This window comes from Pleurodeles waltl, chromosome 7, assembly GCF_031143425.1.
Source record: "Pleurodeles waltl isolate 20211129_DDA chromosome 7, aPleWal1.hap1.20221129, whole genome shotgun sequence".
Lineage (NCBI taxonomy): Eukaryota > Metazoa > Chordata > Amphibia > Caudata > Salamandridae > Pleurodeles > Pleurodeles waltl.
The window spans coordinates 1,336,691,726-1,336,717,210 of NC_090446.1; the positions used below are offsets into that span (position 1 = coordinate 1,336,691,726).

At 45.8% G+C, this 25,485-nt stretch overlaps 1 protein-coding gene across 1 annotated transcript in view; it reads right to left on the reverse strand.

Annotated features, from left to right (window-relative positions):
• The window catches only part of CYTH2 (cytohesin 2), a 194,748-nt gene that overhangs the window by 19,309 nt on the left and 149,954 nt on the right, over positions 1–25,485 (reverse strand). The window lies entirely within an intron of this gene.

A 25,485-nucleotide genomic window follows, 5' to 3' on the forward strand; every position in this document is an offset into this window, starting at 1 on the left:
ACTAATGTAATTATTGGCCTCCAATTTTACATTCCTTGTCAATTACAGTACATTTTTAAATGTTCAAGTGTACATTTAGCCACTTTGTTTATATGTACTTTATTTTCTGTTAATATTATTTAATTTCCTAAGCAGTTTCAAACCCCCTGAGGAGGCTTAGCAGACCTCGAAGGGTCCCATGACCACAGGTTGGGAACCACTGTGCTAGAGTTCTATATGAAATACTGCATGCTTCTAGATTAAACACAGGCTGGGGAGAGGCAGTGGATGGTCCGCTGAATCATCTTCCCTTGAACATAGTTGGTGAATTAGGGAACATATCCCTGGTGGATATAAATTTATTCTAATGGACTGTCTGTTCCTCTCAATGTGATTACTTGTGTTGCGGTTCGGAGGGGCCCAGGCTTGGCAGTTCAGGCAGAATTTGCATTTGACTGGGTCCAATATGAGGATTTAAGAGCACATTGAGATTCGTTAACAATTCCCATTAGCCCATGGAACTCAATCACATTTTGGGTGGTAGCTTTTTGGTCGACTTCAATTTGTGTTGATTTGGTGGAACCTAAGCCACCTGGCTCAAGCACACAGTTATCCCAAGAGCTGCTACAACGTGAATCCAATAAGCAGGTCTACTGGATCAAACCTGAAAGATTTTGGCATTCTGTTTGACACCTTTGCCACAATGACTGAAACTTGGCACACAGCATGTATTGAAAATTTGGAAGCCAAAATGAGAAAGAGACTGGGGAGAGAGATGAACACAACAGGTAAAGTTCGACCAGTGAGGAAAAAAGTCCTGGTAGCTTCCTGAAGAACAAAATGGTTACTCGCATGTAGAAGCAGTTTTGCAGTGTGAACAATTTTCTGGATTCAGAAGCTGTGCATTATTCCACCATCTAGTGGTTGGGACTGGAATTTTCCTCTTTACCTTTTACTCTTGACTATGGCCAACCACCATTTTGTAGCACTCTGTCCACTTGTGATTTCAGACTTAAGCCCAAGAAGTTCCAGTAAAAGGTCACCATCTTCAGATTACTTTTTCCTCCCTCATTTGGGGACTTTGTGGCAGTATTATTTGGGATTTCTGTGTGCCGTGCGAAAAAGCAGATCCACCGCAGTTCGTGTGTGAGGCACCTCATTATGTGGAGATGGGAGAGTCGCATGTGAATCCAGAAAATTCTGCAAGCTGTAAAACTACTCTTACAGATAAGTAACCGTTTTGTTTCACAGCATTCATCTTTTCTGGATTCACATGCTGTGCACTCATTTAATTGCATTTTATTCCTATGGAGACTGGGCTGAAATTAGTTTGTGATCTGAAACATGTGCTTTAAGACTTTTTATCCCACCTACACCTCTCTGTTGATTTTAATGTTCACACAATATTAGTGCTTTGTGGACAACCAAGATGTCTTCCATGTTGTTAATGTAATTGTTCACAAAAAAGGTAAGGATTGTCCCCTTTTTCCTTGTGAAGAAAATGCTAGGTTTCTCCTCTAGCTGCTTTTGGGTTATGTCTGGCTTGTCTGTAAAATCCATTGTGCGATGGTTCCCTTCGTCACTGGTGAGCCCCTGCCTGCTGATGCAAAGGAACAGGGGTGTGGAATTTATTAAAATATCTACTTGTCCACGAGACAGGTTGCTTCTGAAATCTACTTGTTCTGTAAAAAAATCTATGTGTCTCTTTGGTGCCACGTAGTGCGGCGACAAATTATGGCAGCAATCTCATTATGTAAGACCTCTGATAATAGCCTCTTTGATTATGCCAGTGCTACTACTATAATAAGGCTTGAATACTTGCAATTTCGATCCCTACTATAGCAATTTCCTTGTTTTTGCCACCTTTCCACAGGTCTACATACTGGGGCTGGAAGAAGCAGTAAGCAATAGTTCCAGGGCTGGAAAGCCTTTGAGTTTGCAAATTTGATAACTTGCATGTTTTAAGGATTTTCGCAAGCTCTTCTCTAATCTTTTCCCATAACGAGAAAGGTTGGAAATTTACTCCAGACAATGGCAGAAGTAGAAGTCCTTCCAAGGTTGGAAAAAAAGTGGTTAGAGGGAAAGTGAACTTGTAAACGCTCTATTTTCACATGAGCAAATCTACACATGCATATTTGCTCATGCTAACATACAGTTCACAAATATTTCCTGGGAGTACAATTTCCTGGTCTACTTCTCTAAGTTCTTGTGAATTCACGAAAGCTACTAATTCAAAGACATACCATAGGTGCACTTTTATGACTTTCTTTAAGAATTGGGTGCCTAATTAGGTCTGGCGTTAACAAAGCGATTTTGTTTTTATTAAACTTCTATATCTCTATCTATCGCCAGGCTTTCCTGTGAGTGATCGCTTTCTGCTCTTCCGCAAAGATTTTGGCACACAAAGTAGTTTTGTTCAGTGCAGGGAAACTACTGTGGCAATCAACGGCGTAGCAAAACTGGAATGATCTCCCCTGCAAAGAACATGGAGGCCTCCCCTCCAGACTCACTCAGGGCAGGTACTGTGCTTAGGGGGGCGGTGGCATCTTTTCTTACACCACTGGTGGCAGTGTGTGCTTTTTGAGACCACAATTTTTTTTTTCTTTTTTGCCAGTGTTTTACAATGGTGCGGGCCTGGCAGCTCCCACAACAATAAAGTGGTACAAAAACCATGTCATTAACGAAACCAAAAGACTCACAAAAAATGTCGGATCAGTTGGTTTTGCCAGTGCTTGTATGTTTTCATGCTTCCCATGATCTTGTTGAAAATGGCTAGACTGATTTTCCTTTAGGAGTATTTTTTGGAAATATTAGCAAGCATCAATACATTTTACTAAATGACCCTTCTAAGAAATAGCACTTAAACTTTCATAGTAGTGAAATGTTTTTTTTCCTACAAGCATTTTTGTAAACATTTTATTTTGAAAGCAAAGAATCATCACTCTTGCTTACAAGCTTCTGCAAACATTTGCATCTAATCAGAGAGCATTCTGGGAGCACTATACTTAGCCTCATAATGTTAAACTTTTCAAAACGTGTCTACACTTTATTTTTTACTGCCACCATTGTCGGTAGTGCAGTGTGCCTTAAAACATTTATTTCAGCGCTCACTCTAATAATGAAGGCTTTTCATTAATGAACCATAAATACAAGTTCGAACAGCATTAAGATATGTACACTCCTATTACCTCAACTGCAGACAGTTCCCTTCTCTGTAAACTGGCAGCGAAAGGGTTTGTGCTGCAAGGGGTTGGGCCTACTTGCCCCAAGGACAAAATAAACATGAAAACTTGTTGCCCTTGACCCCAAACAATATGTCCCGGGCGTCAGCGATAGGAATTCCCACATCCCTGAAAGGAAACAATGAAATGGGGAAAGCGCGCATCGACCGAGAAATCAGGAGGGGGCAGGAGCCCTGAGACCAGAGCCCAGTGTCCAATCAGAAGGGCAGGAGCCCTTTAAATTTTCATCGCGCTCCCGCCGTCGCGGGAAAGCGCGCATCGACCGAGAAATCAGGAGGGGGCAGGAGCCCTGAGACCAGAGCCCAGTGTCCAATCAGAAGGGCAGGAGCCCTTTAAATTTTCATCGCGCTCCCGCCGTCGCGGGAAAGCGCGCATCGACCGAGAAATCAGGAGGGGGCAGGAGCCCTGAGACCAGAGCCCAGTGTCCAATCAGAAGGGCAGGAGCCCTTTAAATTTTCATCGCGCTCCCGCCGTCGCGGGAAAGCGCGCATCGACCGAGAAATCAGGAGGGGGCAGGAGCCCTGAGACCAGAGCCCAGTGTCCAATCAGAAGGGCAGGAGCCCTTTAAATTTTCATCGCGCTCCCGCCGTCGCGGGAAAGCGCGCATCGACCGAGAAATCAGGAGGGGGCAGGAGCCCTGAGACCAGAGCCCAGTGTCCAATCAGAAGGGCAGGAGCCCTTTAAATTTTCATCGCGCTCCCGCCGTCGCGGGAAAGCGCGCATCGACCGAGAAATCAGGAGGGGGCAGGAGCCCTGAGACCAGAGCCCAGTGTCCAATCAGAAGGGCAGGAGCCCTTTAAATTTTCATCGCGCTCCCGCCGTCGCGGGAAAGCGCGCATCGACCGAGAAATCAGGAGGGGGCAGGAGCCCTGAGACCAGAGCCCAGTGTCCAATCAGAAGGGCAGGAGCCCTTTAAATTTTCATCGCGCTCCCGCCGCGCGGGACGCGCGCGGGCGGCGCCCGGGCGAAGCCCGGGCCAAGGGCGGGCCCGTCCTTGCCCGTCATTGCCAGGAAGAGCCAGGGCAGGGCCACCCCCCTGACACTTTGTAATAGGTAAAGGCTGCCTGAAGGAAGCACCATATGGTGCTGTGGGTGGAGTGAGGCACCCAGAAAGATTTTCAACAGTTCGGAACTCCAACGCCCTAAACAGGTTCCACAGATGTAGGACTTGGGCAGTGGCTGACAACTATCCACCTACCCGGACACCTTCTCAAACAGAGGTGATCAGCCCTTCATGCCTCTTAGATATCTCAGCACCCCCTAACACAAACCTCAGCAGAGCTAAACAGGGTGAGGAAAAGAGAGGGAGAGTGCTCACAGGAAATAGATTGCTAAACTTTTGCACAGGATCTGATTGTCCTACCAAAACAAGATGGGTAGACGGAAGGGAGGGATACCTTTGGAAGAAGCAGGCAATAACAAGACCTTAGACGGCTTCCTCCAAAAAGCGGTAGGGGCACTAGAAAAAGAAATTGAACTGGTTGAGCGCCGTCTAACTGCTCCCCCATCCTTCTTTTCACCAGCTTCCCAGCCCCCCTCTGCAGAACCACCAGCACCAACCACCCTCACAATTCAAACACTCAACACAGAACCCTTGGACAGAACCATACATTCTTCGGGATCTACCCAGCCTACGCCAATCAGGCCTACACCCTCCCCAAATCATGGCACAAAGGGCAAAAGAAAACGGGGGGAGACGAATCTAAAGAACAAACGGGCCCGTGTCCTGGACCCCTCTGTCCATACCGTATCTACCAGACCTAAGGATTATATACCTGCCCAAACTACCAACTTTGGCAACCTGGATATTACTTCTATCACAGACTTTATTAAAGATGAGCTTCTAAAACAACTACATCCTATAACAATCCGTCTATTAGCCATCGAGGAGAAACTCGATGCCCTCATTAAACCCAGCCAGCCAATCCCCCCTTCCCCATCGGGTTTGCACTGCCTGCGACAACACCCTATCCTTGGCCCCCCTGTCAATAATGCCAGTAGTCCCCTTCTCCCACCACCTATGGTTCACAAGCCAAAACCACCTTGCTCTGACACACTACATCAACTACCGAAGCTCTCTACACCTAGTCTGACTAATCTCCCTAAAAAGTGGTACGCAAAGAGCGACTCCTCTTACCTAAGGCGGACTGGTGAAATTGCCCCTTCCACAAACACGGGCGCCAAACCCCATAGAACCCACCCAAATATCCCAGTAGATCGGATGCGCAGGGACTCAGGAACTAACATGGGAACTTTACATCTACCACCAGAAGCCTGCCCCTACGTGCTTGTTATTACGAACGTCCCTAAGCTCAAGTCCACCATCCCAGAATCATTCACAGAACTGAAAAACAAGGTTATTCATTGGTTGCATAAACATGCTAGATTCGCATTCCATATGATACCCTCAATATTAATGGTGAGGAGGGTGGGTTGGGTGGGTCCACTCAAAAACCCTGGTACTGGGGACTGTATTGTTATTAACTTTAATGCGCCCTCCCTTGTCGAACAGCTTTCCCTAAATGCATGCCATCTTAACCCCTTAGGGGGGGCCACTTCACTTTGCAGGCTTCAGGCCTTTTACCCCCATAAAACTGTACCTGGTTTCAAGGGGGTGACAATGACGTCCAGAGATTTTCCTAGGGCTCAGATGTCAACTGATTTCCTGCCAAGTTGCAATCCTGCCTCGCCCACACTCTCCGAAAACGATTGACTATTACACTCGACTTTTCCTAATTCCCGAGGTTCAAGCAACTGGAACAAAAACTATCCTATAGCTGGGAAAAATGAAACTTATAAAACAGGGCAAATCAACTGTGGGGCCGAATATACTTCCATTAGCAACACTAGTGAGTCTACTCTAACTCCCGCTCTCGCCCAGTCAGACTATCTTAAATGTTCTGAAATCCATTTCGGGGAATTAGATAAGGAGCGCAGGGTGATTGAGATTAATTTAGCTACAGACCCACTAGATCACAGCAAACCCGCAGACCCACCTCTACCCCAGGTATTTGATTGGCTTAGGCCACCCCCTGTCCTAGATGGGGCTGGAAGCACCCTAGACACGACTGAGAAGGGCATAATTCTTCCCCACGGTACCCTAGTCCCGAGAGAGAATCCCGTGGCTGAAGCTCCCCATAACAAACCAGATGGCTTAGATACCATCCTCAGTTGGAACATTGCCGGGTTGGAGAGTAAAATGAACAACCCTGAATGGGGAAAATTTATAGACAAACATAAAATATGTCTCTTCCAAGAAACATGGGCGCTGGAGCCTAAATATAGAATCGGTTACAAAAGCTACTGGGTTCCAGCAAATAAGGTGAATTCAGGGAGACCCTCAGGTGGCCTGCTAATATGGCTCAGCTGTTCTCTCAAATGCCAAATTGAACCAATTGATTTGGGCTGCCCTGATCTAATGGGTCTATCAATACCATCTCTTAGAGAGAAACCACTTTTAATAATTAACATCTATAATAGGAGCCTGGGCAATAAATATGAGTCCAACGCACTGACTATCTTAGACAATTTTCTCACCGATAAACCACCCTCTCATTTTATTCTCATTGCCGGAGATTTTAACACCACTTTTGAACCCTACTCGCTGGCCCAGGAACTATATAAAGATGAAGATGCTCATTGGGGCATCCCCCAGCTGGTGTCAAGCAAAAGACCTAAAATCAACAGACTATCATACCAGCTCATGGACATTACATTGACACACGGCCTCCGGGCTTGCAATGGCCGTTCCCGCTCGGATCTTAACCTTCACCCCACATTTAAACGTGGGTTGCAGAAGAGCCAGATTGATTACATCTTGCTCGACATCCGCCTTTGGGGTCACATGGTCGATATGAACATCACAGAACATGAGGAAAGCGACCATGAACCACTGATTCTATCACTCAGGAACCTACTACCCCTACTTGAAGTCTCCTGCCCCAAGTCCTATAGACAGCAGCTCGCACTGACAAACAACAGGCGAAATGTTAGATGGAAATCCCTGAACACTGACATAACCACTTTGGCAAAAGTGTACAGGCAGCTGGCGGATCATATGGAATATATACTTCAACCCACGAAAGACAGTGGTGGGCTTATAGCAGCCCACACACTGTTTTTTAACTCTTTAAAAACTCTACTTACTAAAGAGTCGGCAACAGAGCCCAAACAGAACTCTAACGCAAGATGGTTCAACACTGCATGCAGAGAAGCACAGCATAAGTTGCTGAGAGCCCTAAGAGGTGGCCAGATGGATTATATAAGGGAAGCTAGAAAAGACTACAAAAAGGAACAAGGTAGAGCCCGTAGGAAATGGGATGAATCAAGATGGGACCTCCTCCTGGAATCTGCTAAAACTAACGACACCACGAAATTTTGGAAATTGGTAGCTGATGCCAGCAATGAACCACACCGTTCGCCTGGTGCCTCAATACTCCCTGCAGAATGGTCCGACCATTTCTCCCAATTATACCTGGGGTCCGCCGATGCTGCTTCCCGGGATCTGATCCATATCATGACCTCCGAGACCCCCAAAATTGAATTCACTTTGGCAGATACCAAGGCTGCGATTGCCTCAATGAAATGGGGAAAGGCCCCCGGCCTTGACAAAATACCAGGAGACCTTTACAAGACGAATCCAGATGTATGGGCCCCATACTTAAACCTCATTTCCAATGAGATAGCTGCTGGAGCACCTGTTCCGAGCTCCTGGTTGGGAGCAGAGATAGTCCCCATTTTTAAGAAAGGCGACCCCTCTAACCCCGCTAACTACCGCCCAATCTCCTTACTCGACAACTTCCAAAAAATCTTTGCAAAGCAAATTTTGTCCTGTCTAGAAGACTGGATTTTAGAAACAAACGCCATCTCTGATCTACAAGCAGGGTTCAGACCAGCAGTCAGTACTATAGATCAGGTGCTAAGATTTTTAACAATAAAATGGAAAACTGTAGAAATAGGAAGGGGTAACCTTTACGTAGTTTTTATTGATCTCAGAGCCGCGTTCGACCTGGTCCCCAGAAACCAGTTATGGCTGACGCTAGCCAATATGGGTGTCCCGCATGGCCTTCTGAAACTTATTACCCGCCTACATGAAAATACCTATGCCCAAATCAGGAACGGCAAGAAGGGTGATCTCACAGAACCAGTGGCTATAGAGAGGGGAGTTAGACAGGGGTGCGTCCTGGCCCCAACTCTTTTCCTATTATACATAAACAACTGTATCAAGTACTTAGCAAACTGCACAAATGATTCTCCCAAGCAGGCTGGAACTAAAGTCCCCTGCCTACTCTACGCAGATGACACTATTCTTTTGTCTAAATCACCCATGGGAATTCAAAACTTGGTAAATCAGTTTGGTGTATACTGCAGAAACTATGGATTAGACATAAACCATAAGAAAACTAAACTCATGATATACAGCGCCCCGAACAAGAAGCTCAGCGCAAACATAAAGATGGATTTAACTCCCCTGGAGAGAGTAATGGAATATGACTACTTGGGCATTAGACTATCTGACAAGGGCAGCTGGGAGCCAGCCATAAGGAAAGGGGCACTAACAATTAGCCAAAGATGTGGAGTAATAGGACGCAAAGCCAGCACTGCCACAAGCCCCCCTCTGATTCTTATCTCTGAAATATATAAAGCACAAATCCGTGCTGCGGCCCTATATGGAGCAGAACTTTGGGGATCACACAGACAGATGGATACTCTCCAAACCAAAGAAAATAACTTCCTCAGACACATATCTAGACTGGGGAGGGGCACGCCAATGCTCCCCCTCAGACTGGACCTGGGCTTAAATAGTATCAAAGACATAGCATATCTAAGACCACTCCTGTATTGGGTCAGACTATGGAAAACAGACGAACTTGAACCCTACAGGTCAGCAGTTAAAGAACTATTACCACCTCATCGCGGATGGGAAAAGGTACGGTGGCTCAGGGAGATGAAAGCGGCATGGACCAAACTGAGTCTATCCCAGTACTGGGAGAACCCCGAGATGATTCCTGGCAGTGCTAAACGCCTGATCAAAGAACATTATTGGGCAAAAATCAACGAGGAATCTCTCGGTTCAAATGGGTCAGGTCGGCTGACAGCAGATTTCCTGCTGGTCAAACACGTTCCCTTCCCTGAAAGCTCCCTGGATCTACCCATACCAGCCCGTGCTCGCTCTCTACTACTCCAGCTCAGGTACGGGACACTGGCGGTCAATAGCTACACGGCTGGTTGGTCGACTAACAGTTCCCCATCGGACAAATGCATAAATTGTCATTTATGCAAGGAAACAGCTGAACACATCCTATTTTTTTGCCCTTTGTACAAAGGTCCCCGAGGGAAGTGGATCATTCCCCTGTGCAGAACACTCCATCCACTATCCCGCAACAGCCTATTCAGAATATGTAAATACGACACTTCCATACTGATAATCAGCGCTGTTTCTAAATATCTGGCAGCAGCATGGAAAATTCGTAATAGGACTATTCTAGATTTTAACTCACTGTTTGAAGAGCTGTCTAGAAAACAGTAAATCAGCATCCTGTTATATCAGCCTTGGGCTTTAATTGCAAACCGCGACTTATTGAGCACAAAAGACCGTATTTCTAAACAAGTGCTACATCGGGTTATTTTAATTAAAGTGTTTTATAAATTTTAAATTATATTTAATTTTATAATTGCCAAGATGCAATTTATTGAATTAATTAACACCAAAAGAACAAATTAACCTAGAGCATCATCTACCTCTGTCTGACTTCTTAAATTTTTAATCAGTTTTACTGTTTGGAGTTTTAATGTCTGATTTTATATAGAGATGTGCCACACAACAGCTTTTACGTTATTATTATTTTATTGTTCAGGGTTATGTACAGGGTAAGATCCAGAGACTTTTCCGAGCACCTCCTTCACCCCACCTATTTATGTAATCTTCCTCAGGCAGCTACTGGACCCCTACTTTTTTTACTATTGTTCCTTTTATTGTGTACTGGTTTATGGTTTTTATCTTTCTGTACGTATGTATATATTTTTTAACCTTTTAAATGGCCCAAATTTGGACCGAATAAACTATTGATTGATTGAATGAAATTGCTTCCTTTCTTGATTTGTTTAGTTTTTTCCAAACAATACATGACTGAACTATGAACGTACAGCGCATGGGAGGCTCTTTTTGAATGTGTCTTTGGTTATTCAATGAATCCTGGCAGCAGTATGGTTTCATTAAAGTGGAAGTGTGAGACAGCCTTGGGAAGGAACAAAATGGTTTCTTACCTGTAGAAGTCGTTCTGCAGCTTGAAGAGTTTTCTGGATATACATGCTGTGCATTATTTCGCCATCTAGTGGTTGGTTCTGGAAAGCTGCGTTTTAGTCTTTTTGGGCGTTGTCCAGCACCATTTGGTACTCAGTTTGCCCTGTGTGACGTCAGATGGCACGCCGGAAGTTCCTATGCAGGGGCTCCATCTTCAGATTCTTTTTTTGTCTTCCTTTTTATTTATTTTTTTGTCCTCCCACCTGTTTGTTTCTTATCCCATTTCTGGGGAGGCGGGTGAGTAGCATGTGAATCCAGAAAACTCTTCAAGCTGCAAAACTATTTTTACAGGTAAGAAATCATTTAGTTTTGCAGCATGAACCCTTTTCTGGATACACATGCTGTGCATTAGATTATACAGTGGTATTCCCTTGTCTGGGCTGGCTGTGGTGAAATGGGGAGGAGTTAGCAAATAAGGTTTGCAGTACCTTCTGTCAAATTTGTGCTTCCTTATTCATTTGAATGTCCACATAGTAGTGTTTTGCAAAGGTGTGTGGCGATATCCATGTTGCTGAAGTGCAGATTACCTCAATGGGTAAGTTTGCTAGGTACGCAGTTTCCAAACTTATGGGTAGAAAATTTAGATGGTGGCAACAATCCATCTGGTGATGGTTGCCTTGGATACTGGAGATCCCTTGTTTGCTATGGCAAATGACACGAAAAGCTTGCTTCCCTTGAGAAATGCTTTAGTCTCCTGTAGGTGGTACATTAAGGCCATTCAAACATCCAAAGTGTGGAGGGCCCTTTCTTGTCCTAGCACAAAGCTGGTAGTAGTATGCTTTGACTAATGTGGAACTGCATTACTACCTTTGGTAAGAATTGAGCATTACTTCTAAGGACCACCTTGTCCTTGTGTATCTGTAGGTATGGTTCCTGTACTGTTAGTGCTTGCAATTCGCTAACTCTGCGTAGCGATGCGATTGCTACCAGAAACGCTGTCTTTAGGGTGAGTGACTCTAGATCCGATTTGGTTTGAATGGTTCTGTCATCAGATGCATTAACACCGTGTTCAGGTTCCACAAAGGTGTTGCTTTTGTTGGTGGTGCCACTTTCTTTGATCCCTCTAGGAACCTCTTTGCTACTGTGGATGTAAAGAGGCTTAATCCTGATGTGCCTCTAGTGTATGCCACTATTGCTGCCAGATGTACCTTTATTGATGCACAGGTGAGGCCATTGTCTAGCAGGTGGGTGAGGTGTATTAGTACTGCGTCCAGATGTGTCTTTGAGTCCATCTTATTGCTGTTTGAACATCATTGGACGTATTTTTTCCACTTAAGTGTGTAGCATTTCGGTATGCTTGGTTTTCTTGCTTCCCTCAGGACTTTCATTGTCCTTGGAGGGAGCTGTAGGTGGCCGAATTGTAAGTATTTAGGAGCCAAGCTGGTAGATGGGTATGGCTAGCTCTGGACGATATACTTCTGTGTTGGATTTTCAGTAGATTCTTCACTGGTTTCAGTGTGATTATCTGTTCACTGGACATCTCCAGTAGGCCTGAGTACCAGGTCTGCCTTGCCCATTGTGGGGCTATGAGGATGGTTATGTTCCTCCAGTGTCTAGCATTCTCCAGGCACCATGTGTATTAGGCGAATTGGAGGAAAAGCATATGCAAATTTCCCTGACCAATTTACTAACAGGGTATTCCCCCTTTGACCAGGGGTATGGAAGCCTGGAGACAAAGTTTTGGCGTTCTGCGTTTGTAGCTGTGGCGAACAAGTCTACGCTGGGTGTGTCCCAGGTGTTGAAAATCCTTTGGATTACTTCTTGCTTTATTTCCCATTCATATGAGCTGTTCTTTTCTGCTGTTTGTCTGCTTCTGTGTTGAGTTCTCCTGGTAGGTGAATGGTTTGAAGAGTTACTTGGTGCTGTAGTGCCCGGGCCAAATGTATTAGGCTGGCTTTGACAGGGTGAAGGATTTCGTTCCCTCTTGCTCCTTCAGGTAGAACATGGTGGTTGTATTGTCCGTTTGTATTAGAACTGTTCTGCCTGTCAAGTGTGCTTGGAAGACCTTTAGGGCTACAAAGACTTTTCAGTTCCATGAATCTGATGTGTTTGTGTATATGAGTCGTTCCATAGGCCTTGTACCTTTAGAGGGCCAGTGTGAGCTTCCCAGCCCTTGTGTGATGCGTCCATTGTTATGGTCACAGTTGGACCTGGTGTCCTGAAAGCTCTCCCTATGATTATGATTGTTGTGCGCCACCATTACATCTCCTTTTGTACTTTGTTGTGACAACCACTGGATCCTCCCAGCTCCCTGTGGCGTTTGACCATCTGCTGCAGATCCATTCCTGGATGGGTCACATGTGTAATCTTACGTGAGGGATCAGTAGTAGGCATGACACCATTATACCCATAAGCTTCATGGCAGTGACATGAAGTCCTCGTGAAGAAACCCCTTGTTTCTGCCCCCCACTGGTGTTGTTTGGCGTCCTTGACCTGGGAGTCATTTGTTTGAGGATCCAGTGTCCCCTTTCCTCTTGCCCTTCCTTGACGGGCTACCTTGCTGGGTACTGCCATTGACGATAAGTCTGTGGTGGTGTGGCTTGGAGGCAAGACCCCTGTTGCTGCCCTGCATTAAAGGGTGCTCTCACCGTGGGTCTTTTGTTGTGGGTTCCCCTATTATGTGTGCCCCTGAAATATAGAGCCCCCATTGTTCTTGCTGTCTTGTTGTCCTTTATTTGTTGCAGGTTGTCATCAACTGCCTGTCCAAATAGGACGTACCCCTCTGAAGGGCATATTTATTATTGATGCCTTTACTTCTGGCTTGAAACGAGAGATCCTGAGTCAGGCGCATCTCCTCGGGGTGGTACCTGTGCACATCTGTCTGCTAGTAGTATCTGCCAGCATCTAGTGCTGACTTTAGGCATGTATTTGCAATGCCCATCCCCTCCTGAATGATCTCCTTGGCTCTCTTTTTGTATTTCTCTGGAAGGTGTTGCATGAGGTCTTCGATTTCATGCCAATGCTGGTGTCCGGAACACTTCACCAGGGCACTGAAGTTGGCTATTCTCAATTGCGTGGTAGCCTCCCTTCCCATTTTTCTTCCCACCAGGTCCAGTCTCTTATTTTCTTTTTTGGGTGGTGGACCCAGGGAGGGGGGTGCGTTGTTTCTTTTCCTCACGTGGTCACGACAATGGAATCTGTGGGGACATTGCCCTTAACGTTTTTAGGGTCCTGCGGGGAGTGTTTGTATTTTTTCTCCACTCTGGGGGTGAGTGCCCTTGCGTTGGCTAGTTCACTAAAGGCCTCCTTACCCTGATCCAGGATGCTGAGCAGGATGAACGAGTAAAGGTTTCCCTTTTGTGGTGGCAATAGTGTCTGTCTCTAGGAGGAAGCATGATCTCTTCTTCTCCTCTTCTCCCAGCTGTAGCCCCATTTGTGTCTGCAGCCCTTTTCACTAGGCTGTTGTACATGGCCAGGTCATCCGGTGGAGATGGCCTCGATGGGTAGTTGTCTATACTCTTTTCGGGTGAACAGACGTCAAGATCCTGCCATGTGTCCTCGAACTGGCTGGAATCGTCGAAGCGCTGAGCATACTCGTCATTATCTACGTCGATGAACTCTTCCTGTTCTTTCTCGTGTAGTTCCAGAGTTGCTGGTGCCTCCAGCACCAATTCGGCCTCCACCACGGCCAAAGTTGTTGAGGTTTTCACTGGGATGCAGAATTCCTTCAAGGAACTGTCGAATTCCTTTTTTCTCTGGCTTGGAGCGGCTATTTCTGATACAAGCTTTCTCTCGCTTTTTTTTTTTTCTGAGCTCTTGTGCCCGTAGGTCTGATGTTGAAGCTTTCCTTTTGGGGACTGCATGCTCCAGCGTCTTTGAAGCTCTCACTTTCTCCCTCACATTCAGGGGCTTTCGGCGATTATTTTCTCAATGCCTTCTGTATCCTTTGGTCAGGATCTGTTTGGCTCCTTCAGTCTCGGATGACCTTCGGTCACCGTTGTCTTTGGCGCCGAGGCTGCTCTTGGTGATTTGTCTGAGGACTTAGGGTCCAAGCCTTTCGGTGGCTTGACCTTTTTCTTCTCTGCATTCCTCGAAGCCTTCTTTTGCGGCTGGAACTCGTCTATTTGTGACTCAAATATTTTGATGTCCGAGTCTCCCCCCTCTTGCTGTTTTGGCCTCCTCCACGTTCCCCTCTTCGTTGCTCGAGAGGCCTAGGTGCCGGAGTGACTCTTGCTTCTGGGACATGGTGTAGTGTTCCAGTCTTTGCCTGAGTCGTACTGTTTTAGTGTTTTCTGCACAAAACAGTCCTCATCCTTGTGGTCTTTGGTCAGGTAAAGGTTGCAGACCTCGTGAAGGTACCTTTTCGCAAACTTGTGGTGGCACTTTGAGCAAAATTTAAAAGGGGTATTTTCCATGGCCCTTACTTGCTCTTCATTCTCCTTCTGTAGTGGGTCAGATTTCTTCCTCCGGTGACCCTGACTAGGTACAGGAATGTTTTTTTCTGTGGTTTGCCCACAAGGCTATTTCCAGCCGGTGGCCCATGGTGGGGTGCGGCAAGGTCTTCTTTCTCCTATTGCTGGTACTGTTGACTCCTTTGAAGTAATCTTTTGAGTTTCCTTTCTTTCTTTTTTTAAAAACCCTTAAAAAAAAAATTCAAAATATTTTTAGAGCTCCTCCGTCATACTTCCAGACCCAACAGCGGAAAAACAAATCTGAAGATGGAGGCCACACACAGGAACTTTCAGGGTGCCATATTACGTCACAGAGAGGACGGACTAAGCACCAAATCATGGTTGATGATTCCCCAAAAAAGGGGAGGGAAACAAAAAAGAAAAAAAGGACTAGAATACAACTTTTCGGACTCAACCACTAGTTGGCGGAATAATGCACAGCATGTGAATCCAGAAAAGGATTTATGCTGCAAAACTGTGGGTTGGTTCGCATGACCACTCTGTCTTTGTGGATTTCCAAGCAGAGCTCTTGCATTGTGAGCGCTTGTAGCTGACCCGGTGTAGTGATGTGATTGCTATTAAAAACGCTGTTTCCTTTTTTTAGCCCTGTTTTAAGACCTGGCTTGAAAGGTTTCTTCATTGATTGTGTCAGCACCAAGTTTAGATTCTACTTGGGTGTGGGTACTGATCCGGACGGGGCTATTCTTTTTGCACATTCTAGAAAATATCTTAATGTCTGGTGTTCTGAAAAAATTTCTACCTCTGCGCACACTTAAGGCCGATAGATGTGCTTAAGTGATGTGCAGATCAGATGAACATCATGTAAGTATGTTAACTGTAACATCATGTATTTTACAGTCCAGAAGACCTTCCTTGTTGGACATCCCTTCCATTTTGTCGCGTAGCATTTTCTAGTGCTAGGTCTTCTGTTTTTTGCAGGATATTCATGGTTCTCTGTGGGAGTTCAGATGGCTGAATTTTAAGTCTTCAGGAACCAGGCAGCCAGACTAAGGATGGCTGGTTCCAGGTGACAGACCTGTCCCCTTTGCATTGATAGTACGCTCTGTAAGGATTGTAGCCTTACTACTTGTCCCTGAGAAAACATCAGGTCGAAGAACAATATTTGCCCGGCTCACTGTGGTATTATTAACATTAGCATCATAAGTGGCTGCTTGCACTTATGACTAGTGTTAACAGTGGTATTGGGGAGGTAAAATATATGCAAATTTCCCTTGCCAATCTATCAATATAGCATTCCCCAAAGGACAAGTGGTGTAGATACTTAGATGCAAAATTTTGTCATCTTGCATTTTCTAGGGCTACAAACAGGTCTATTTCTGGAGTTGCCTCATTCTTGAAAAAAATAGTGAGCAAGTAACGTACCTTTGGTAAAGCGCATTCTGGTAGATACTCCAACTAAAGTTTCCTCACCATGTGAAAACGCCTGGATGCCAGACTGGATAAGGATAACTCAAAAGCACAGCTTCTGCATGCATGCAGGTGGCATAGTGAGATTCTGCATTCTGCTCTGGAAGAAGTGAGTGGTGCTGCATAAAATTGCCACTCATGTAGGCTGACATCAGTTTCCTTTCACTAACCCTGTCACCTAACTGGGAAAACCAGTGTCCAGACTCCTAAATTGGAACCTTTTTAGAGAAGAAAAGAGACCATTCGACAGAACAGGCAAGTGAGAGGGTGGTTAAAAATCTGCAACACAGAATCTACCAGAATGAAAATGTCACTTACCCAGTGTACATCTGTTCGTGGCATTAGTCGTTGCAGATTCACATGTTGTGCATAGTCCGCCGTCTGGTGTTGGGTCGGAGTGTTACAAGTTGTTTTTCTTCGAAGAAGTCTTTTCGAGTCACGAGACCGAGGGACTCCTCCTCCTTTGTTCCATTGCGCATGGGCGTCGACTCCATGTTAGATTGTTTTCCCCGCAGAGGGTGAGGTAGGAGTTGTGTATGTTAGTAATAGTGCCCATGCAATGGATTGAATAAGTATGTACCAAATAAGGTTTAAGTAATATATTTACAAATGTACAAATGTTGAAGATAACTTCCAAACGGCTACAGGCTCCCGGGGAGGCGGGTGGGCACATGTGAATCTGCAGCGACTAATGCCACGAACAGATGTACACTGGGTAAGTGACATTTTCAGTTCGGTGGCATGTGTAGCTGCAGATACACATGTTGTGCATAGACTAGTAAGCAGTTATCTCCCCAAAAGCAGTGGCTCAGCCTGTAGGAGTGGAAGTAGTCTGAAATAAAGTTCTTAGTACGGCTTGACCTACTGTGGCTTGTTGTGCGGATAGCACGTCTACACAGTAGTGCTTAGTAAATGTGTGAGGCGTAGACCATGTGGCTGCCTTACATATCTCGTTCATTGGAATGTTCCCTAGGAAGGCCATGGTAGCGCCTTTCTTTCTGGTTGAATGTGCCCTTGGTGTAATGGGCAGCTCTCTCTTTGCTTTGAGGTAGCAGATTTGGATGCACTTAACTATCCATCTGGCTATACCTTGTTTTGATATTGGGTTTCCTGTATGAGGTTTTTGAAATGCAATAAACAGTTGTTTTGTTTCCCTAATCTCTTTTGTTCTGTCAATGTAGTACATTAATGCTCTTCTGATGTCTAATGTATGTAGTGCCCTTTCAGCTACTGAGTCTGGCTGTGGGAAGAACACTGGCAGTTCTATCGTTTGATTTAAGTGGAACTGTGAAATAACTTTTGGTAAAAATTTAGGATTGGTTCTTAGGACTACCTTATTTTTGTGTATTTGAATAAAAGGTTCTTGTATAGTAAACGCCTGAATTTCACTTACTCTTCTTAGAGATGTGATGGCAATGAGAAATGCAACCTTCCACGTTAAGAATTGCATTTCGCAAGAGTGCATGGGTTCAAAAGGTGGGCCCATGAGTCTTGTTAAGACGATGTTGAGGTTCCATGAAGGAACAGGTGGTGTTCTTGGTGGTATAATTCTTTTTAGGCCTTCCATAAACGCTTTAATGACAGGTATCCTAAATAGTGAAGTTGAATGGGTAGTCTGCAGGTATGCAGATATTGCTGCGAGGTGTATTTTTATGGAAGAGAAGGCTAGATTTGATTTCTGTAAATGTAGTAAGTATCCCACTACATCCTTTGGAGATGCATGTAATGGTTGAACTTGCTTATTATGGCAGTAGCAAACAAATCTTTTCCATTTGCTTGCGTAGCAGTGTCTAGTGGATGGTCTTCTAGCTTGTTTTATGACTTCCATACATTCTTGGGTGAGGTTTAAATGTCCGAATTCTAGGATTTCAGGAGCCAGATTGCTAGATTCAGCGATGCTGGGTTTGGATGCCTGATCTGTTCATTGTGTTGAGTTAACAGATCTGGCCTGTTGGGTAACTTGACATGGGGTACTACTGACAGGTCTAGTAGTGTTGTGTACCAAGGTTGTCTTGCCCATGTTGGTGCTACTAGTATGAGTTTGAGTTTGTTTTGACTCAATTTGTTTACTAGATATGGAAGGAGAGGGAGAGGGGGAAAAGCGTACGCAAATATCCCTGACCAGTTCATCCATAGAGCATTGCCTTGAGACTGCCTGTGTGGGTACCTGGATGCAAAGTTTTGGCATTTTGCGTTCTCTTTTGTTGCAAATAGGTCTATTTGAGGTGTTCCCCAAATCTTGAAGTAAGTGTTTAGAATTTGGGGGTGAATCTCCCATTCGTGGACCTGTTGGTGATCTCGAGAGAGATTGTCTGCTAGTTGATTTTGGATCCCTGGAATAAATTGTGCTATTAGGCGAATGTGGTTGTGAATTGCCCATTGCCATATCTTTTGTGCCAGGAGGCACAGCTGTGTCGAGTGTGTTCCCCCTTGTTTGTTTAGATAATACATTGTTGTCATGTTGTCTGTTTTGACAAGAATGTATTTGTGGGTTATGATTGGTTGAAATGCTTTCAACGCTAGGAACACTGCTAACAATTCGAGGTGATTTATATGCAGCTTTGTTTGATGTACGTCCCATTGTCCTTGGATGGTGTGTTGACTGAGGTGTGCTCCCCACCCTGTCATGGAAGCATCTGTTGTTATCACGTATTGTGGCACTGGGTCTTGGAAAGGCCGCCCCTTGTTTAAATTTATACTGTTCCACCATAGAAGCGAGATGTACGTTTGGCGGTCTATCAACACCAGATCTAGAAGGTGACCCTGTGCATGTGACCATTGTGATGCTAGGCACTGTTGTAAGGGCCTCATGTGCAGTCTTGCGTTTGGGACAATGGCTATGCATGAGGACATCATGCCTAGGAGTTTTAATACCATCTTTGCCTGTATCTTTTGTGTTGGATACATGGCTTGTATAACCTTGTGAACATTTTGAACCCTTTGTGGACTTGGAGTGGCTATTCCCTTTGTTGTGTTGATTGTTGCTCCTAAGTATTGCTGTGTTTTGCACGGCAGAATGTGAGATTTTGTATAGTTGATGGAGAAACCGAGTTTGTAGAGGGTTTGTATGACATAATCCGTGTGGTGTGAACACTTTGTTAGGGAGTTGGTCTTGATTAGCCAATCGTCTAGGTACGGGAATACGTGTATTTGCTGCCTTCTGATGTGTGCAGCTACTACTGCCAGGCATTTTGTAAATACTCTTGGTGCGGTTGTTATACCGAACGGCAACACTTTGAATTGGTAATGTATTCCTTTGAATACGAACCTTAGGTATTTCCTGTGCGAGGGATGTATCGGTATGTGGAAATACGCGTCCTTTAGATCTAAGGTTGTCATGTAGTCTTGTTGCTTTAGCAGTGGTAACACGTCTTGTAGCGTGACCATGTGAAAGTGGTCTGATTTGATGTAGGTGTTTAGTGTTCTGAGATCTAGGATTGGTCTCAGTGTTTTGTCCTTTTTTGGTATTAGAAAGTACAGTGAGTAAACTCCCGTGTTTTTTTGTGTACATGGTACCAATTCTATTGCGTCCTTTTGAGGTAATGCTTGAACTTCCAGTTCTAGAAGGTCTAGATGTTGTTTGGACATATTCTGTGTTTTTGGTGGGACATCTGGAGGGAGTTGGAGAAATTCTATGCAATAACCATGTCGGATAATTGCTAAGACCCAAGTGTCTGTTGTTATCTCCTCCCAAGATTTGTAAAACTGACTTAGTCTTCCCCCCACTGGTGTTGTGTGAAGGGGTTGAGTGACTTGTGAGTCACTGTTTGGTTGGAGGGGTTTTTGGACTTTGAAATTTTCCCCGGTTTCTAGGGAATTGTCCTCCTCTGTACTGGCCCCGAAAGCCTCCCCTTTGGTACTGTCCCTGGTATGTAGACGGTGTTGATTGTGAGGTACCGGCTTGTGTGGCTTGACCCCGAAACCCCCCTCTGAAGGTTGTTTTGCGGAAGGTGCCGAAAGTGCCTCTGCCCTGCGGGGAATAGAGTGCGCCCATGGCCTTGGCTGTGTCAGTGTCCTTTTTCAATTTCTCAATTGCCGTGTCGACTTCGGGACCAAACAATTGTTGTTCATTGAACGGCATATTGACCACCGCTTGCTGTATTTCCGGTTTAAAGCCAGATGTGCGCAACCATGCGTGCCTTCTAATGGTTACTGCTGTATTTATTGTTCTTGCAGCTGTGTCCGCTGCGTCCATAGAGGAGCGTATTTGGTTATTGGAGATGTTTTGTCCCTCCTCAACCACTTGTTTTGCCCGTTTTTTAAATTCCTTGGGTAGATGCTCGATGAGATGCTGCATCTCGTCCCAATCGCGCTAGGAGCGCCTGAGAGTTGGCGATGCGCCACTGGTTTGCAGCTTGTACTGCTACCCTTTTCCCAGCTGCGTCGAACTTGCGGCTCTCCTTATCCGGAGGTGGTGCCTCGCCTGATGTGTGCGAGTTGGCTCTCTTGCGAGCTGCCCCTACCCCGACTGAATCTGGTGGCAGCTGTGAGGTGATAAAAGTAGGGTCCGTGGGCGGTGCTTTATATTTCTTCTCCACCCTTGCAGTTATCGCTCTACTCTTGACAGGGTCTTTGAAGATCTGCTTTGCGTGCCTTAGCATTCCTGGAAGCATAGGCAGGCTTTGGTAGGTGCTATGGGTGGAAGAGAGGGTGTTGAAAAGGAAGTCATCCTCGACAGGTTCTGCGTGTAACGACACGTTATGGAACTCTGCTGCCCTAGCTACCACCTGTGCATACGCTGTGCTGTCCTCAGGTGGTGAGGGCTTGGTAGGGTACGACTCAGGACTATTGTCTGATACTGGGGCGTCGTACAGGTCCCAAGCGTCTTGGTCATCTTGGCTCATGGTGGTATGAGCCGGTGAATGTGACGGAGTCTGTGCCGGTGATATATGAGTCACAGGTGGAGGAGAGGGTGGCGGGGTTACCTTTTTAACCACTTTTGTTTGTGGTGTTTGTTCCTGTTGGAACTCGAGTCTCCTTTTTCTCCTGATTGGGGGAAGGGTGCTGATTTTCCCTGTCCCACTTTGTATGAAGATCCGCTTTTGTGTGTGGTCCACGTCAGTGGTCTGCAACTCTTCCTCAAATCTGTGTTTGCGCATTTGAGAGGACAGTGATTGTTCCTCTGAATACGAGCTGGCAGTCGGTTCGGTTGCCGGTCGTTTCGGCACCGAAACTGTGTCTTGACTTTTTTTCTGCTCCGAGGAGAATTTCCTCTTTTTCGGAGTCGAGCCTTCTCGGCGTCGATCATCCTCGGTGCCGCTGTCTCTGCGTCGAGCAGCTTCGGTTCCGCTGTCTCAGCGTCGATCTTTTTCGGCAGCACTGTCTCGGTCCCGAGATTGCTGCGTGCCTGTGTCTCGACCGGAGTCGGACTACCTCGGCACCGGTTCGGCCTTTTTCGGTGCCGATGGACGGTCACCTACTTTATGGGTTGAGCCATGGCCTGTTGGCAGTGGCGTCCCCTGGGCCTTGTCTGTTTTCTTGTGTGGTGCTTGCTTCGACGTCTTACTCACGGTTTCCTCGACGTCGAATTCTTCCGAGTCCGATTCATGAATGGAGAAGGCTTCCTCTTCTTCTCCATGTTCCTCGGTGTCCTGTCGGTGTGGCCGCCATCTGCAATCTTCTGGCTCGCCGGTCACGGAGCGTTTTTCGGGACCGAAACGCACGACAGGCCTCACACGTCCCTTCCCTGTGCTCGGGGGACAGGCACAGGTTACAGACCAAATGTTGGTCTGTATATGGATATTTATTGTGGCATTTAGGACAGAATCGGAACGGGGTCCGTTCCATCAGTGTCGATCTTACACGCGGTCGGGCCGACCAGGCCCCGACGGGGGATCGAAATTACCCCGAAGGGCTACCGGAGCTCTTCACGATTCGGTGTCGATTCTATTCTAACCCGATACCGAACGAAACAATACCGACGTAGTTTTCCGAAGTTTTGACTATCTTTCCGTCCCGAAACCCGCGCGAAAAGGAACACGTCCGAACCCGATGGTGGAAAAAAAACAATCTAACATGGAGTCGACACCCATGCGCAATGGAACAAAGGAGGAGGAGTCCCTCGGTCTCGTGACTCGAAAAGACTTCTTCGAAGAAAAAACACTTGTAACACTCCGACCCAACACCAGACGGCGGACTATGCACAACATGTGTATCTGCAGCTACACATGCCACCGAACAGAGCATTACTTAAGTAATGTAAACTGCTGCCCTGATGGATACTTAAATGGCCACCCCAGTGGACCGGAACTGTCAAGAAAGTAGTGGGTTGTTAACATGTGCAGTGATGCCCCCGCAGCTGCCTGACAGATATCTAGGACATGTACTCCGTATGCCAACACAATGGTAGCAGCATTAAACCTGGTGGCACTAAAACCTTCTGGTGGCTGCTTCTTAGCCAATGTGTGTCAGATTTTAAAACAGAGGACTGTCTGTTGTGAGATCGTCTGTTTCTGCACAGCCTTGCTTTGCACCACAGAAACCCCAAACAGCAGATTGCCCACCCGAGAGGGCAGTGTCCTGCTTTGACTTCTAATGCTTTTTCTTGGAATTACCAGAAGACTTTGACGATTATCTGCCATCTGAGAGGAAGCTTTCTTTTGACCTCAACCAGTCGGGAGGTGGAGCCTTTTTGCGATCCTGTATAGCCTTCTGGATCATCTGGGTGCAATTGTGTCAGGCCTTGAAGTCGTGCTCCCACCCTAGGCACCATAAGCAGGCTTCATCTTATAGTTGCACTCCATATTAATCTATAGCTCTTTTCACCAGGACATTCTACATAGTGACGTTCTTGGGATGAAGACCTTAAAGAGTAGGAGTCGCAGCACTCCTTTGGAGATCTGGTGTTCAAGATACTACAAATCAGTCTCAGTGCTCTCAGAGTCCTGGATGGCCTTGTCCATAGATCTGCTCCTCCTCATAGAAGAGGTCCTGCTCTTTATCTTGGGTGAAGTTGATGACTTGCTCCTCTTCACGGCCCTGGTCTTCCACAGGTCTTGAAGGGATTTAAGATCCTTTTAGGGATTCATCGAAATCCCTCTTCTTTTTTTTTTTTTTGAGAATCATTGCCATTTCTGCTTCGAAAGCAACCCTTATTCCTTTCAAACTCGAGCACTCTTTGTTTGGTGTTGAGGATGCGTGCCATCTTTCTTTTCAAAGTTGGTGTGTCTTGCCTTCAGCTCCTTCTCATGCTTGTGGTCTCAATCCCTTTTTGGTGTCACAATGGTGTCTAACTGGTGTCCATCAGCACAGTTGGAGCACCAGGACCCATGGGATCTCTTTGTTTTGACTTCCCTTTGCTCATTGAGGATATCTGTGTAGCGGGTGTCTCCGGGTTTATTAAGTTCGAAGGCTTTGGCTCAGGCCTGCAGCATTTCTGAAGTGTTACCTGTGTACACTTTGTGTGTTCGCCTTCTCTTGACCCCTTATTTGATACAACTTCCTTTTGGGTTTGATAACTCTTCAACGTCAGACTCCTCCCCTGGTGCCTCTCGATTTTCTCTGTTTTCTGCATAATTACTGAATAGACTGAAGTCCTGGAGGGAGACCTGCTGCGTGTGCTGCATATGCTTTGCTGCTTAGTGTGCACACCTCTTCATTTCCCCGGTGCAGTGTGTTTTCAGGTGGAACTCAACATATGCATCGTATTTTTGACTGTGGTTCCTGGGCAGACAGATGATCCAGGGAAAAATAATCTGATGATGGGGACCATGCACAGAAGCTTCCAGGGTGCTCATCTTATGTCTCAAGGGGACGGGCATGTCACCAAATGGTGCTCGACGATGCTCAAGGAGGAGTATGGGTATGGGGGAAGAGATGAGAATAGGAAAATTCCAAACCCAACCACTAGATGGAATAAAGTGAATACAGAAAAGACTCACGCTCCAGATTTTGAATGCTAGTCAGATAAAAGGCAACAGAGATCGAATAGAAGAATTAATTGTTGTCCTCATTCGCTGCCGGGAGGGCATCAGTCTATAAGTTAGAGACGATTCTGCCCAGTGTCAGTTCAGCTGACGCATTCTGTTGCTGACAGACTTGATTTGCATTATAGCACATTTACGTTAGAAGAATATCACACTATATCGTTTTCAAGAAGAGAATGGGGTGATGGGTCAGCGATGCATGAGGTTGCAAGGCACGTTCCTCTTCCCCACACAGGCACATGTGGGACTGTGAGTAGCACTGCACAACATTATTATTCAAATGTAAACCTCATTATTATGGGCTGCAAGCACAAATGGTAAGCTCCCTAAAGATGAAGTCTGTCAGGTGCAGGATTCTCTCGTGTAATCAAATGTGGAGTTTCTGGAATGCTCGGTTTGGAAACAGAGGGGCAGAGCAAGGGTTAAGATATTTTACTCTTTCCTTCGCACCAAGACTTATTACTGACATACATTTGAGCTTATGGTACATTGAGAGGGATGAATGTTTTTTTCTTCTCACCATCTCACTATAGAAACCCTTCTTTGTTGTAACTTTGACTATATACACAAGGTAGAGGGGTAAGGGCATCTTTGTTTTTTGGCTACCCAGCTACTGCTACCAGTGAAGGGTTTAAGTTGGAAGGGGGCTACCACGGCAGGAAATGTCTAAGGTGTCAAAAACTATTTGTTAAAATCTCATTTGGATGAGGGGGCGGGGGGGGGGTGTTTAAACAGTGATCTTGCCTTATAGAAAGAAGACACCTTTTGGTAACTTCCCTACTCTCTATCTCCTATCTCCCCTTCCAAAGGGAGATAGGCGCAGAGACTGCGTGCTCTGGGAGCACAGATTTGAGACTTCTGTCGGCATAATGTGTGCATGTTATCCTCAAGAGCTATCTGAGAGAGTGGGAGTGGCTCAAGTGGCACATTATACCAGGCGTCAAAAATCCTCTCCTCTTAGGACACAGGCTAAAGTCAAAAAGGATTAGTTTAGTCCGTGTGTAGATTCTCAGCAGAAAGTGCCATCCATTAGTTATTACATCCTACTATGCTTAACTTCCAAACACTTTTCAGAGGTTACTATTTAATGAATTGGCAGAGTCATCTTTTTGTGCTTCAGAGGCATGTGGTGAACCTGTAAAGAAGACCAGCCCCAAAACACAACCAGAACCTATATTCATATATTTCTTGTTACAGGAAAGATAGTTAAAATCTGC